The sequence below is a fragment of the Triticum aestivum genome, chromosome 6D, assembly GCF_018294505.1.
Source record: "Triticum aestivum cultivar Chinese Spring chromosome 6D, IWGSC CS RefSeq v2.1, whole genome shotgun sequence".
Lineage (NCBI taxonomy): Eukaryota > Viridiplantae > Streptophyta > Magnoliopsida > Poales > Poaceae > Triticum > Triticum aestivum.
The window spans coordinates 415,986,227-415,998,929 of record NC_057811.1 but is presented as its reverse complement, the minus strand read 5'-3'; positions in this window follow the sequence as shown (position 1 = coordinate 415,998,929).

Sequence of the window (12,703 nt, the reverse complement as noted above, 5' to 3'; positions counted from 1 at the left end):
TCGGACAGACTTAAGCATCGCTACGGGTGAGAAGGTCTCATCGTAGTCAATCCCTTGAACTTGTCGAAAACATTTTGCAACAAGTCGAGCTTTATAGACAGTAGCATTACCGTCAGCGTCAGTCTTCTTCTTGAAGATCCATTTATTCTCAATTGCTTGCCGATCATCGGGCAAGTCAACCAAAGTCCACACTATGTTCTCATACATGGATCCCATCTCAGATTTCATGGCCTCAAGCCATTTTACGGAATGGGCTCACCATCGCTTCTTCATAGTTCATAGGTTCGTCATGGTCTAGTAACATAACCTCCAGAACAGGAGTACCGTACCACTCTGGTGCGGATCTTACTCTGGCTGACCTACGAGGTTCAGTAACAACTTGATCTGAAGTTCCATGATCATCATCATTAACTTCCTCACTAATTGGTGTAGGCGTCACAGGAACAGATTTCTGTGATGAGCTACTTTCCAATAAGGGAGCAGGTACAGTTACCTCATTAAGTTCTACTTTCCTCCCACTCACTTCTTTCGAGAGAAACTCCTTCTCTAGAAAGGATCCATTCTTAGCAACGAATGTCTTGCCTTCGGATCTGTGATAGAAGGTGTACCCAACAGTCTCCTTTGGGTATCCTATGAAGACACATTTCTCCGATTTGGGTTTGAGCTTATTAGGTTAAAGCTTTTTCACATAAGCATCTCAGCCCCAAACTTTAAGAAACGACAACTTTGGTTTCTTGCCAAACCACAGTTCATAAGGCGTCGTCTCAACGGATTTCGATGGTGCCCTATTTAACGTGAATGCAGCCGTCTCTAAAGCATAACCCCAAAATGATAGCGGTAAATCAGTAAGAGACATCATAGATCGCACCATATCTAGTAAAGTACGATTACGACGTTCGGACACACCATTTCGCTGTGGTGTTTCGGGTGGCGTGAGTTGCGAAACTATTCCGCATTGTTTCAAATGTAGACCAAACTCGTAACTCAAATATTCTCCTCCACGATCAGATCATAGAAACTTTATTTTCTTGTTACGATGATTTTCAACTTCACTCTGAAATCCTTTGAACTTTTCAAACGTTTCAGACTTATGTTTCATTAAGTAGATATACCCATATCTGCTTAAATCATCTGTGAAGGTGAGAAAATAACGATATCCGCCACGAGCCTCAACATTCATCGGACCACATACATCTGTATGTATGATTTCCAACAAATCTGTTGCTCTCTCCATAGTACCGGAGAACGTCGTTTTAGTCATCTTGCCCATGAGGCACGGTTCGCAAGTACCAAGTGATTCATAATCAAGTGGTTCCAAAAGTCCATCAGTATGGAGTTTCTTCATGCGCTTTACACCGATATGACCTAAACGGCAGTGCCACAAATAAGTTGCACTATCATTATCAACTCTGCATCTTTTGGCTTCAACATTATGAATATGTGTATCACTATTATCGAGATTCATCAAAAATAGACCACTCTTCAAGGGTGCATGACCATAAAAGATATTACTCATATAAATAGAACAACCATTATTCTCTGATTTAAATGAATAACTGTCTCGCATCAAACAAGATCCAGATATAATGTTCATGCTCAACGCTGGCACCAAATAATAATTATTTAGGTCTAATACTAACCCCGAAGGTAGATGTAGAGGTAGCGTGCCGACGGCGATCACATCGACTTTGGAACCGTTTCCCACGCGCATCGTCACCTCGTCCTTGGCCAGTGTTCGCTTAATCCGTAGTCCCTGTTTCGAGTTGCAAATATTAGCAACAGAACCAGTATCAAATACCCAGGTGCTACTGCGAGCTCTAGTAAGGTACACATCAATAACATGTATATCACATATACCATTGTTCACTTTGCCATCCTTCTTATCCGCCAAATACTTGGGGCAATTCCGCTTCCAGTGACCAGTCTGCTTGCAGTAGAAGCACTCAGTCTCGGGCTTAGGTCCAGACTTGGGCTTCTTCTCCTGAGCAGCAACTTGCTTGTTGTTCTTCTTGAAGTTCCCCTTCTTCTTCCCTTTGCCCTTTTTCTTGAAACTGGTGGTCTTATTGACCATCAACACTTGATGCTCCTTCTTGATTTCTACCTCCGCAGCCTTTAGCATTGCGAAGAGCTCGGGAATCGTCTTATCCATCCCTTGCATGTTATAGTTCATCACGAAGCTCTTGTAGCTTGATGGTAGTGATTGAAGAATTATGTCAATGACGCTATCATCCGGAAGATTAACTCCCAGTTGAATCAAGTGATTATTATACCCAGACTTTTTGAGTATATGCTCACTGACAGAACTATTCTCCTCCATCTTGCAGCTGTAGAACTTATTGGAGACTTCATATCTCTCAATCCGGGCATTTGCTTGAAATATTAACTTCAACTCCTGGAACATCTCATATGCTCCATGACGTTCAAAACGTCGTTGAAGTCCCGGTTCTAAGCCGTAAAGCATGGCACATTGAACTATCGAGTAGTCATCAGCTTTGCTCTGCCAGACGTTCTTAACGTCGTCAGTTGCATCAGCAGCAGGCCTGGCACCCAGCGGTGCTTCTAGGACGTAATTCTTCTGTGCAGCAATGAGGATAATCTTCAAGTTACGGACCCAGTCCGTGTAATTGCTACCATCATCTTTCAACTTTGCTTTCTCAAGGAACGCATTAAAATTCAACGGAACAACAGCACGGGCCATCTATCTACAATCAACATAGACAAGCAAGATACTATCAGGTACCAAGTTCATGATAAATTTAAGTTCAATTAATCATATTACTTAAGAACTCCCACTTAGATAGACATCCCTCTAATCCTCTAAGTGATCACGTGATCCAAATCAACTAAACCATAACCAATCATCACGTGAAATGGATTAGCTTTCAATGGTGAACATCACTATGTTGATCATATCTACTATATGATTCACGCTCGACCTTTCGGTCTCAGTGTTCCGAGGCCATATCTGCATATGCTAGGCTCGTCAAGTTTAACCTGAGTATTCTGCGTGTGCAAAAACTGGCTTGCACCCGTTGTAGATGGACGTAGATCTTATCACACCCGATCATCACGTGGTGTCTGGGCACGACGAACTTTGGCAACGGTGCATACTCAGGGAGAACACTTTTATCTTGAAATTTAGGGAGAGATCATCTTATAATGCTACCGTCAATCAAAGCAAGATAAGATGCATAAAAGATAAACATCACATGCAATCAATATAAGTGATATGATATGGCCATCATCATCCTGTGCTTGTGATCTCCATCTTCGAAGCACCATCATGATCACCATCATCACCGGCGCGACACCTTGATCTCCATTGTAGCATCGTTGTCGTCTCGTCAATCTTATGCTTCTAGGACTATCGCTGCCGCTTAGTGATAAAGTAAAGCATTACAGGGCGATTGCATTGCATACAATAAAGCGACAACCATATGGCTCCTGCCAGTTGCCGATAACTCGGTTACAAAACATGATTATCTCATACAATAAAATTTAGCATCATGTCTTGACCATATCACATCACAAATATGCCCTGCAAAAACAAGTTAGACGTCCTCTACTTTGTTGTTGCAAGTTTTACGTGGCTGCTACGGGCTTAGCAAGAACCGTCCTTACCTACGCATCAAAACCACAACGATAGTTTGTCAAGTTGGTGCTGTTTTAACCTTCGCAAGGATCGGGCGTAGCCACACTCGGTTCAACTAAAGTTGGAGAAACTGACACCCGCTAGCCACCTGTGTGCAAAGCACGTCGGTAGAACCAGTCTCGCGTAAGCGTACGCGTAATGTCGGTCCGGGCCGCTTCATCCAACAATACCGCCGAACCAAAGTATGACATGGTGGTAAGCAGTATGACTTATATCGCCCACAACTCACTTGTGTTCTACTCGTGCATATGACATCTACGCATAAAACCAGGCTCGGATGCCACTGTTGGGGAACATGGTAATTTCAAAAAAATTCCTACGCACACGCAAGATCATGGTGATGCATAGCAACAAGAAGGGAGAGTGTTATCCACGTACCCTCCTAGACCGAAAGCGGAAGCGTTAGCACAACGCGGTTGATGTAGTCGCACGTCTTCACGATCCGACCGATCAAGTACCGAACGTACGGCACCTCCGAGTTCAGCACACGTTCAGCCCGATGACGTCCCTCGAACTCCGATCCAGCCGAGTGTTGAGGGAGAGTTTCGTCAGCACGATGGCGTGGTGACGATGATGATGTTCTATCGACGTAGGGCTTCGCCTAAGCACCGCTACAGTATTATCGAGGTGGACTATGGTGGAGGGGGGCACCGCACACGGCTAAAAGATCAAACGATCAACTGTTGTGTCTCTAGGGTGCCCCCTGCCCCCGTATATAAATGAGCAAGGGGGGAGGTGCGGCCGGCCAGGAGGGGGCGCGCCAGGAGGAGTCCTACTCCCACCGGGAGTAGGACTCCCTCCATTTTCCTTGTTGGATTAGGAGAAGAGGGGGAAAGAGGTGGAGGAGAAGAAGGAAAGGGGGGCGCCGCCCCCCTCTCCTTGTCCTATTCGGACTAGGGGGAGGGGGGCGCAGCCCTTGCCCTGGCCGCCTCTCCTCTTCTCCACTAAGGCCCACTATGGCCCATTAACCCCCGGGGGGTTCCGGTAACCCCTCCGGTACTCCGGTAAAATCCCGATTTCACCCGGAACACTTCTGATATCCAAATATAGGCTTCCAATATATGAATCTTCATGCCTCGACCATTTCGAGACTCCTCGTCATGTCCGTGATCACATCCGGGACTCCGAACAATCTTCGGTACATCAAAACATATAAACTCATAATATAACTGTTATTGAAACGTTAAGCGTGCGGACCCTACGGGTTCGAGAACTATGTAGACATGACCAAGACACGTCTCCGGTCAATAACCAATAGCGGAACCTGGATGCTCATATTGGCTCCCACATATTCTACGAAGATCTTTATCGGTCAGACCGCATAACAATATATGTTGTTCCCTTTGTCATCGGTATGTTACTTGCCCGAGATTCAATCGTCGGTATCTCAATACCTAGTTCAATCTCGTTACCGGCAAGTCTCTTTACTCGTTCCGTAATACATCATCCCGCAACTAACTCGTTAGTTGCAATGCTTGCAAGGCTTAAGTGATGTGCATTACCGAGTGGGCCCAGAGATACCTCTCCGACAATCGGAGTGACAAATCCTAATCTCGAAATACGCCAACCCAACAAGTACCTTCGGAGACACCTGTAGAGCACCTTTATAATCACCCAGTTACGTTGTGACGTTTGGTAGCACACAAAGTGTTCCTCCGGTAAACAGGAGTTGCATAATCTCATAGTCATAGGAACATGTATATGTCATGAAGAAAGCAATAGCAACATACTAAACGATCGAGTGCTAAGCTAACGGAATGGGTCAAGTCAATCACATCATTCACCTAATGATGTGATCCCGTTAATCAAATGACAACCCATGTCAATGGCTAGGAAACTTAACCATCTTTGATCAACGAGCTAGTCAAGTAGAGGCATACTAGTGACACTCTGTTTGTCTATGTATTCACACATGTATTACGTTTCCGTTTAATACAATTCTAGCATGAATAATAAACATTTATCATGATATAAGGAAATAAATAATAACTTTATTATTGCCTCTAGGGCATATTTCCTTCAAGTTTGCCTCAGTGCTACCGTCAAATGGTTAGCTTTCACGGAGATGTGCCACATAGATGCTCGTTGGTGAGCGGATTACATGAAAGTTGAAGAGTCAATGCATCTATGCCAACTGGCACACTACCGACCGCGTGATCTTTGCGCCTCGATCCGACGGCATTGACTGCGTCACGGTAGTTTGCCTTAGTGTGACCGTCAAATGGTCAGCTTTCTCGGAGATTGGCTACATAGATGTTCATTGGTTAGGGGATTAAATGGGAGCTTAGGAGTCAATACATCTATGCCAGCTGGCACACTGCGGACCGCGTGATCTTCGGGCCCCGATCAGACGGCAGCGACTGCGTCGCGCTAGTTTGCCTCAGTGCCACTGTCAGATGGTTAGCTTTCACGAAAATTGGCGGCGTACATACTCATTTGTTAGCGGATTACATGGGAGCTAAAGAGTCAATACATTAATTGGATGGTTCTGGAGAAAATTATAATGGTTGCCTTGCATACGTGTGCTGCCCTTATTTTACGAAATTGTCCATCTCACCTTAAATTCTTATATAGAAGGAGTAAATGAAGTTTACATTGAAAAAACATACGATCATGCTAATACTAAGTGGCAAAGGAGTAAAGAAGAAACCGTAGATATGACCACCAATAAACGGCCAGAACTCAAGAGCAATGGAGGCGCGACAAGCAGAGACAACTTGTTCCATCGGTAACCGTCTAAGCTAAACTTTTATCCTTGACAAAGCTCGAAAAAAGAGAAGCCGTACGTGCGCACTACCGACACATTTAAGACTCATGCGCATTAACGGCACTATGCATAAAGACAACAAATTTCACAGATTACCATTTTTATTAAACGGTTTATCCTCACTGAAACTCACAAAAGAGAAGCTGGACGCGCGCACCACTAACAAACGTCAAGAACAGTGCGTCATCATGTTTAAGCCGTGGGAGTCAGGATACAGTACTGCCTATATTTCCTCCATGGTGTTTGAATCAGACAGTCGAGCCGGCCGCAGGGTCGAAAAGCGTGAACCGGCAAAGGATTTGGGGTCCGCAGTTCGCACCGGATGTCCAACGACTCCCCTCCCTGTCGCCCTACACCTATAAACCTCCATCCCCTCACGCCGCGGAGTCCACATCAGGCGCGCTCGCCATCACACCCCATGATAGTCACCCCCTTTCTCGCAACCGAAGGTACACGCACCCCCTCCTCATCTTCGTCACCCAAAACTTTGTTTTCAAGCCCACTGCACTATTTTTTTCCTATCCCAACATACCAAACATCTCAACTAATACCTTGAAAATTTGATTCTAATATGTTCTATACTCTGGATGGCAGAAATTATAAGGTACTACATTCTGAACACCAACTCGCCATTTTTTAAATCATTTTTCTAACCAGCCCGATCATTTTTTGTGACACCAAACATTTTATATGACACTACGAACCATCCCAGAAAATAGACATGTGTAGTGACACCCAAATGCGTCGCCAAAAATCAGGCTAGAACGTCGTCAAAGCTAGCTAGGGCGCTGCCCCGGGAGGAAAACACCTTGTGATGGTGGACCGTCATAGAAAATAATTTTAGGCGACGGTTCCTGTTTCGTTACTAGAGTTTTTGTCATTGAATAGAGCAAAATTTGTAGTGAACGGAGTCTACAAGAATAAAGTTGCGTAGTAGACAATGGGCGATGATGGCGGCGCACCTTCGGCTTACTTCAGTGCTTCTGGTCGTCGCTAGGTGGTCTACGAATCTAGATGTAATTTTTATTATTTCTGATGCTCGTTGTACTACTATGATTGAAGAGGAATATATATGAAGTTTTCAAAAAAAAACTAGCTGCCTTGTTTACTATTTTTATTTTTATTACAGTCATGAAAAGGGTCAGGCCCAACTAGCTTATCTGCTACCTAGTTTCCCCTACTTACTGCATCTATATTAGATACTTCCCTAAAATAAAAATAAAAACTTAAACTTGCACTTGATTGTAATAAAATTGCCATGATTGCACAAATGAATTTGTCATAAAAGTAATGGTATCTTTTTGGACTTAGGTAATCATGAAGTTGAAGAAAACTTGATTGGAAAATTTCCATGTAGATTGTAACCAAATTTGCCATGATCATTAAATAAAAAGATTTGCCATGTTGATAATAATAAAATTTCCATGGTAACACTAATGAATTTGCCATAAAATGCTAATGTTAGTTTGCAACTGAGATTATCGTGATGCCACCCACCGCTCATGCCGCCGTCCACCAACATGTCGCCGCTCATGCCGCTGCCGCTCGCCGAGCTGCCAGACCGCCCCTCCTCGGTGGCCACATCGCGTCCGCGTCGCCACCCGCGGCCATGCTGCCTCGCGCAGGTGACTACCAAACCGCCTCACGCCGCCCCTCGCTGGTGGCTGTCACGCGTGCCACTCTTTGCGAAAGAAACGAAGAGAAGATGAGGGAAGCGATGGCAAGTAGCACCAGTAGATTACATAGCGCGACAGAGATGGCGATGGTGACCAGACGCAATGGACTCCTATAGCAACTGGTGAATGGAAGGATCGAGCAATCATAGCCTAGGTCGAGCTCGATGGTGAGCAACTGAGAAAACCCACATCAAGCACGAGGTAACGAGGTCAACCATGACAGCAAGTAGTCATGGCGGAGTCAGCTGCTAATGGCACACAACCCACGACGAAGACTAAAGGAGACAAGGGAGCGACAATGACCAACACAAGCAGACTCTAGAATGCGACGGAAATGAAGGTGGCAATTTAATGCATCGCACTCCTACCATAACCCGGGGATGGAGGGGTCGATTGCCCCTAGACATGGTCGAGCTCGATGGTGAGCAGCTGCCAAAACCGAGATCACGCACGGGGCAGCAAGATCAATTGCGTCGGCCAGCAGTCGCGACGGAGACCATCACATGATGGGGGAGGCGAGGAACAAGCTATCCAGGAGACATGCGGGGATTCGAACAAACATGGCAACTCTTGGAAATGGCCTCTCCCACGAGAGGATAACCATGGTGAATTTGCATTTTCCCCTTCTTCCTAATTGTTCTATGCCAACTGGCAGACTACGGACCGCGTGATCTCCACACCCCGATCTGACGGTAGCGACTGTGTCACACTAGTTCGCCCCAGTGCGATTTTCAAATGGTTAGCTTTCATGGAGGTTGGCGGCATAGATGCTCGTCGGTTAGTGGAATACATGGGAGCTGAGTCAATACATTTATGCCAGTTGGCGTATTATGGACCGCGTGATCTTCGCGCCCTGATCCGACGATAGTGACTGCGTCGCGCTAGTTCGCCTCAGTGCGACCGTTAGATGGTTAGCTTTCACGAAGATTGGCGGCATACATGCTCGTTGGTTAATGGATTACATGGGAGCTTAAGAGTTAATACATTAATTGAATGGTTTTGAAGAAAATTATAAGGGTTGCCTTGCATACGTGTGCTGCCTTGATTTTGCAAAATTGTCCATCTCACCTTAAATTCCCATATAGAAGGAGTAGATGAAGTTTACATTGAAAAAACATACGATCACGCTAATAATAAGCGATCAAATGAGTATCTCTGTCATTAAACTTTGGCCCTATGAAATGTTGTTGACATTGCTATATTTATAAGTTTTACTCTACTAGATATAGGTACCATGACAATTAATCAAACCGTTTATTCTAAACAAAGATCGCAAAGAAGAAGCCGTACGTATGACCACCAACAAACGGCCAAATCTCAAGAGCAATGGAGGCGCGGCAGGTAAAGACAACCTGTTCAACGGTAACTGTCCAATCTAAACCGTTATCCTCGGCAAAGCTCAAAAAAGAGAAGCCGTACGTGCGCACTAGCGACACACATTTAAGACTCGCGATTAGTAATGACACTACGCATAAAGACAACATGTTCCATAGATAACCGTTTTCATTAAACCGTTTATCCTCATTAACACTCACAAAAGAGAAGTTGTACCTGCGCACCACTAGCAAGTGTCAAGAACAGTGTGTCGCCATGTTTAAGCTGCGGGAGCCAGGATTCGTAGTCTTTTCCTTACGAATCCATTTGATTTGATTGTTGAATATACTGCATAAAGGTTGTTAAGTTGCAATAGTATAAGGATCCACAGGTCCTTACCACAAGAAAGAGAACGAGACGTGCTTAGAACACGAGTGTGTGTCCTTTTTTCAAGAAAGTAGGCATGTTTACCCAATCGGGCATAAAATTGACCAGGAAAAAAATATGGCCTATATTTCCTCCACGGCGTTTGATCCAGGCAGTCGATGCGGCCGTAGGGTCGAAAAGCGTTGAACCGGCAAAGGATTTGGGGTCCGCAGTCCGCACCGGATGTCCATCGACTCCCTCCCTATCTCCCCACACCTATAAACCCCCACCCCTGACGCAGCGGAGGCCACATCAGCCGCGCCGTGCACCCCCCCCCTAACAGTCATCCCATTTCTCGCTACCGAAGGTACGCACACCCGCTCCCTCCTCACCTCCGTCATCTGGACCTGGATTGATTTCAGTTACCACTTCCTCAATTCTCCCTGCATCATAGTCAGTTGCGTGCCCTACCCATCGACGAGATCGAGCCGAGCGATTGCCCGTACTCGGTTCGATCTCTGCCAGTAGATTCAGCGCGGGTATGTATCAGTAGCTATGTGTTTGATCTCTCTCTCTCTCTCTCTCTCTCTCTCTCTCGTGTTCTTGATTTGGCACGATCTTGATGTACTGCGAGCTTTGCTATTATAGTTGGATCTTATGATGTTTCTCCCCCTCTACCTTCTTGTAATGGATTGAGTTTTCCCTTTGATGTTATCTTATCGGATTGAGTCTTTAAGGATTTGAGAACATTTGATGTATGTCTTGCATGTGCTTATCTGTGGTGACAATGGGATATTCACATGATCTACTTGATGTATGTTTTGGTGATCAACTTGCGGGTTCTATGACCTTGTGAACTTATGCATAGGAGTTGGCACACGTTTTCATCTTGACTCTCCGGTAGAAACTTTGGGGCACTCTTTGAAGTTCTTTGTGTTGGTTTGAATAGATGAATCTGAGATTATGTGATGCATATCGTATAATCAAACCCGCGGATACTTGTGGTGACATTGGAGTATCTAGGTGACATTAGGGTTTTGGTTGATGTGTATCTTAAGGTGTTATTTTAGTACGAACTCTAGGGCTGTTTGTGACACTTATAGGAATAGCCCAATAGATCGATCAGAAAGAATAACTTTGAGGTGGTTTCGTACCCTACAATAATCTCTTCGTTTGTTCTCCGCTATTAGTGACTTTGGAGTGACTCTTTGTTGCACGTTGAGGGATTGTTATATGATCTAATTATGTTATCATTGTTGAGAGAACTTTCACTAGTGAAAGTATGAACCCTAGGCCTTGTTTCCAAGCATTGCAATACCGTTTTCGCTCACTTTTGTTACTTGTTACCTTGCTGTTTTTATATTTTCAGATTACAAAAACCTGTATCTACTATCCATATTGCACTTGTATCACCATCTCTACGCCGAACTAGTGCGCCTATACAATTTACCATTGTATTGGGTGTGTTGGGGACACAAGAGACTCTTTGTTATTTGGTTGCAGGGTTGTTTGAGAGAGACCATCTTCATCCTACGCCTCCCACGGATTGATAAACCTTAGGTCATCCACTTGAGCGAAATTTGCTACTGTCCTACAAAACTCTGCGCTTGGAGGCCCAACAAGAGTCTACAAGAAGAAGGTTGCGTAGTAGACATCACCTACAAGTGACCATAGTGTTTTCTGCATTCGAGTTGTTCATGCAATGTCACATGTCATGAACTCATAATGAACCAACTAAAAATGGCTTGTCGCGATTCTTACCTCGGGAACTATGAATGCGTGGCTGGACGAGCTTGACTCTCAACCGGAGACGATGTTAATGGAGCGCATCCTGCGGAAGAAACCAAGAGAAGACGGGGGAAGCGACGGTGAGCAACACTAGCAGATTCCATAGCGCGATGGAGATGGCGATGGCGACCAGATGCAATGGACTCTTGTGGCGACTGGTGAATGGAAGGATCAAGCAATTGTAGCCTAGGTCGAGCTCGATGGTGAGCAGCCGCGAAACCCCTCCCCCCCTCAAGCGCGGGGTAACGAGGTCAACCATGACCGCGAGTAGTCATGGCGGAGTCGTCTGCTAATGGCACACAACCCATGATGAAAACTAGAGGAGACAGGGGAGCGACAATGAGTAACACAAGCAGACTCCAGAACACGGCGGAGATGGAGGTGGCGATTAAACGCATCGCACTCCTACTACAACTGGGGATGGAGGGGTCGAGCGCCCCTAGTCGTGGTCAAGCTTGATGGTGAGCAACCGCCAAAACTGAGATCATGCGCGAGGCAGCAAGGTCGACTGCGAAGGAGACCATCACATGATGGGGAAGGCGAGGAAGAAGCTATCCATGATACATGTGGGGATTTGGACAAACATGACAGCTCCTCCTGGAAATGGCCTCTCCCAACAAGTGGATAACGATGGTGAATTTGCAATTTCTTCTCCCTTCTTCCTAAATGTTATATGCCAACTGGCACACTACGGACGTGATCTTCACGCCCCGATCCGACGGCAGTGACTGCATCACACTAGTTCGCCTCAGTGCAACCGTCAAATGGTTAGCTTTCATGGAGATTGGTGACATAAATGTTCATTGGTTAGCGGAATACATGGGAGCTGAAGAGTTAATACATCTATGCCAGCTGGCACACTATGCACCCCATGATCTTCGCGCCCCGATCCGACGGTAGCGACTGCGTCGCGTTAATTCGCCTCAGTGGGACCGTCGAATGGTTAGCGTTCACTAAGATTGGCGGCATACATGCTCGTTGGTTACTGGCTTACATGGGAGCTGAAGAGTTAATACATCTATGCCAGCTGGCACACTATGGACCCCGTGATCTTCGCGCCCGATCCAACGGCAGCGACTGCGCCGCGTTAGTTCGCCTCAGTGCAACCGTCAGATGGTTAGCTTTCACGAAGATTGGCGG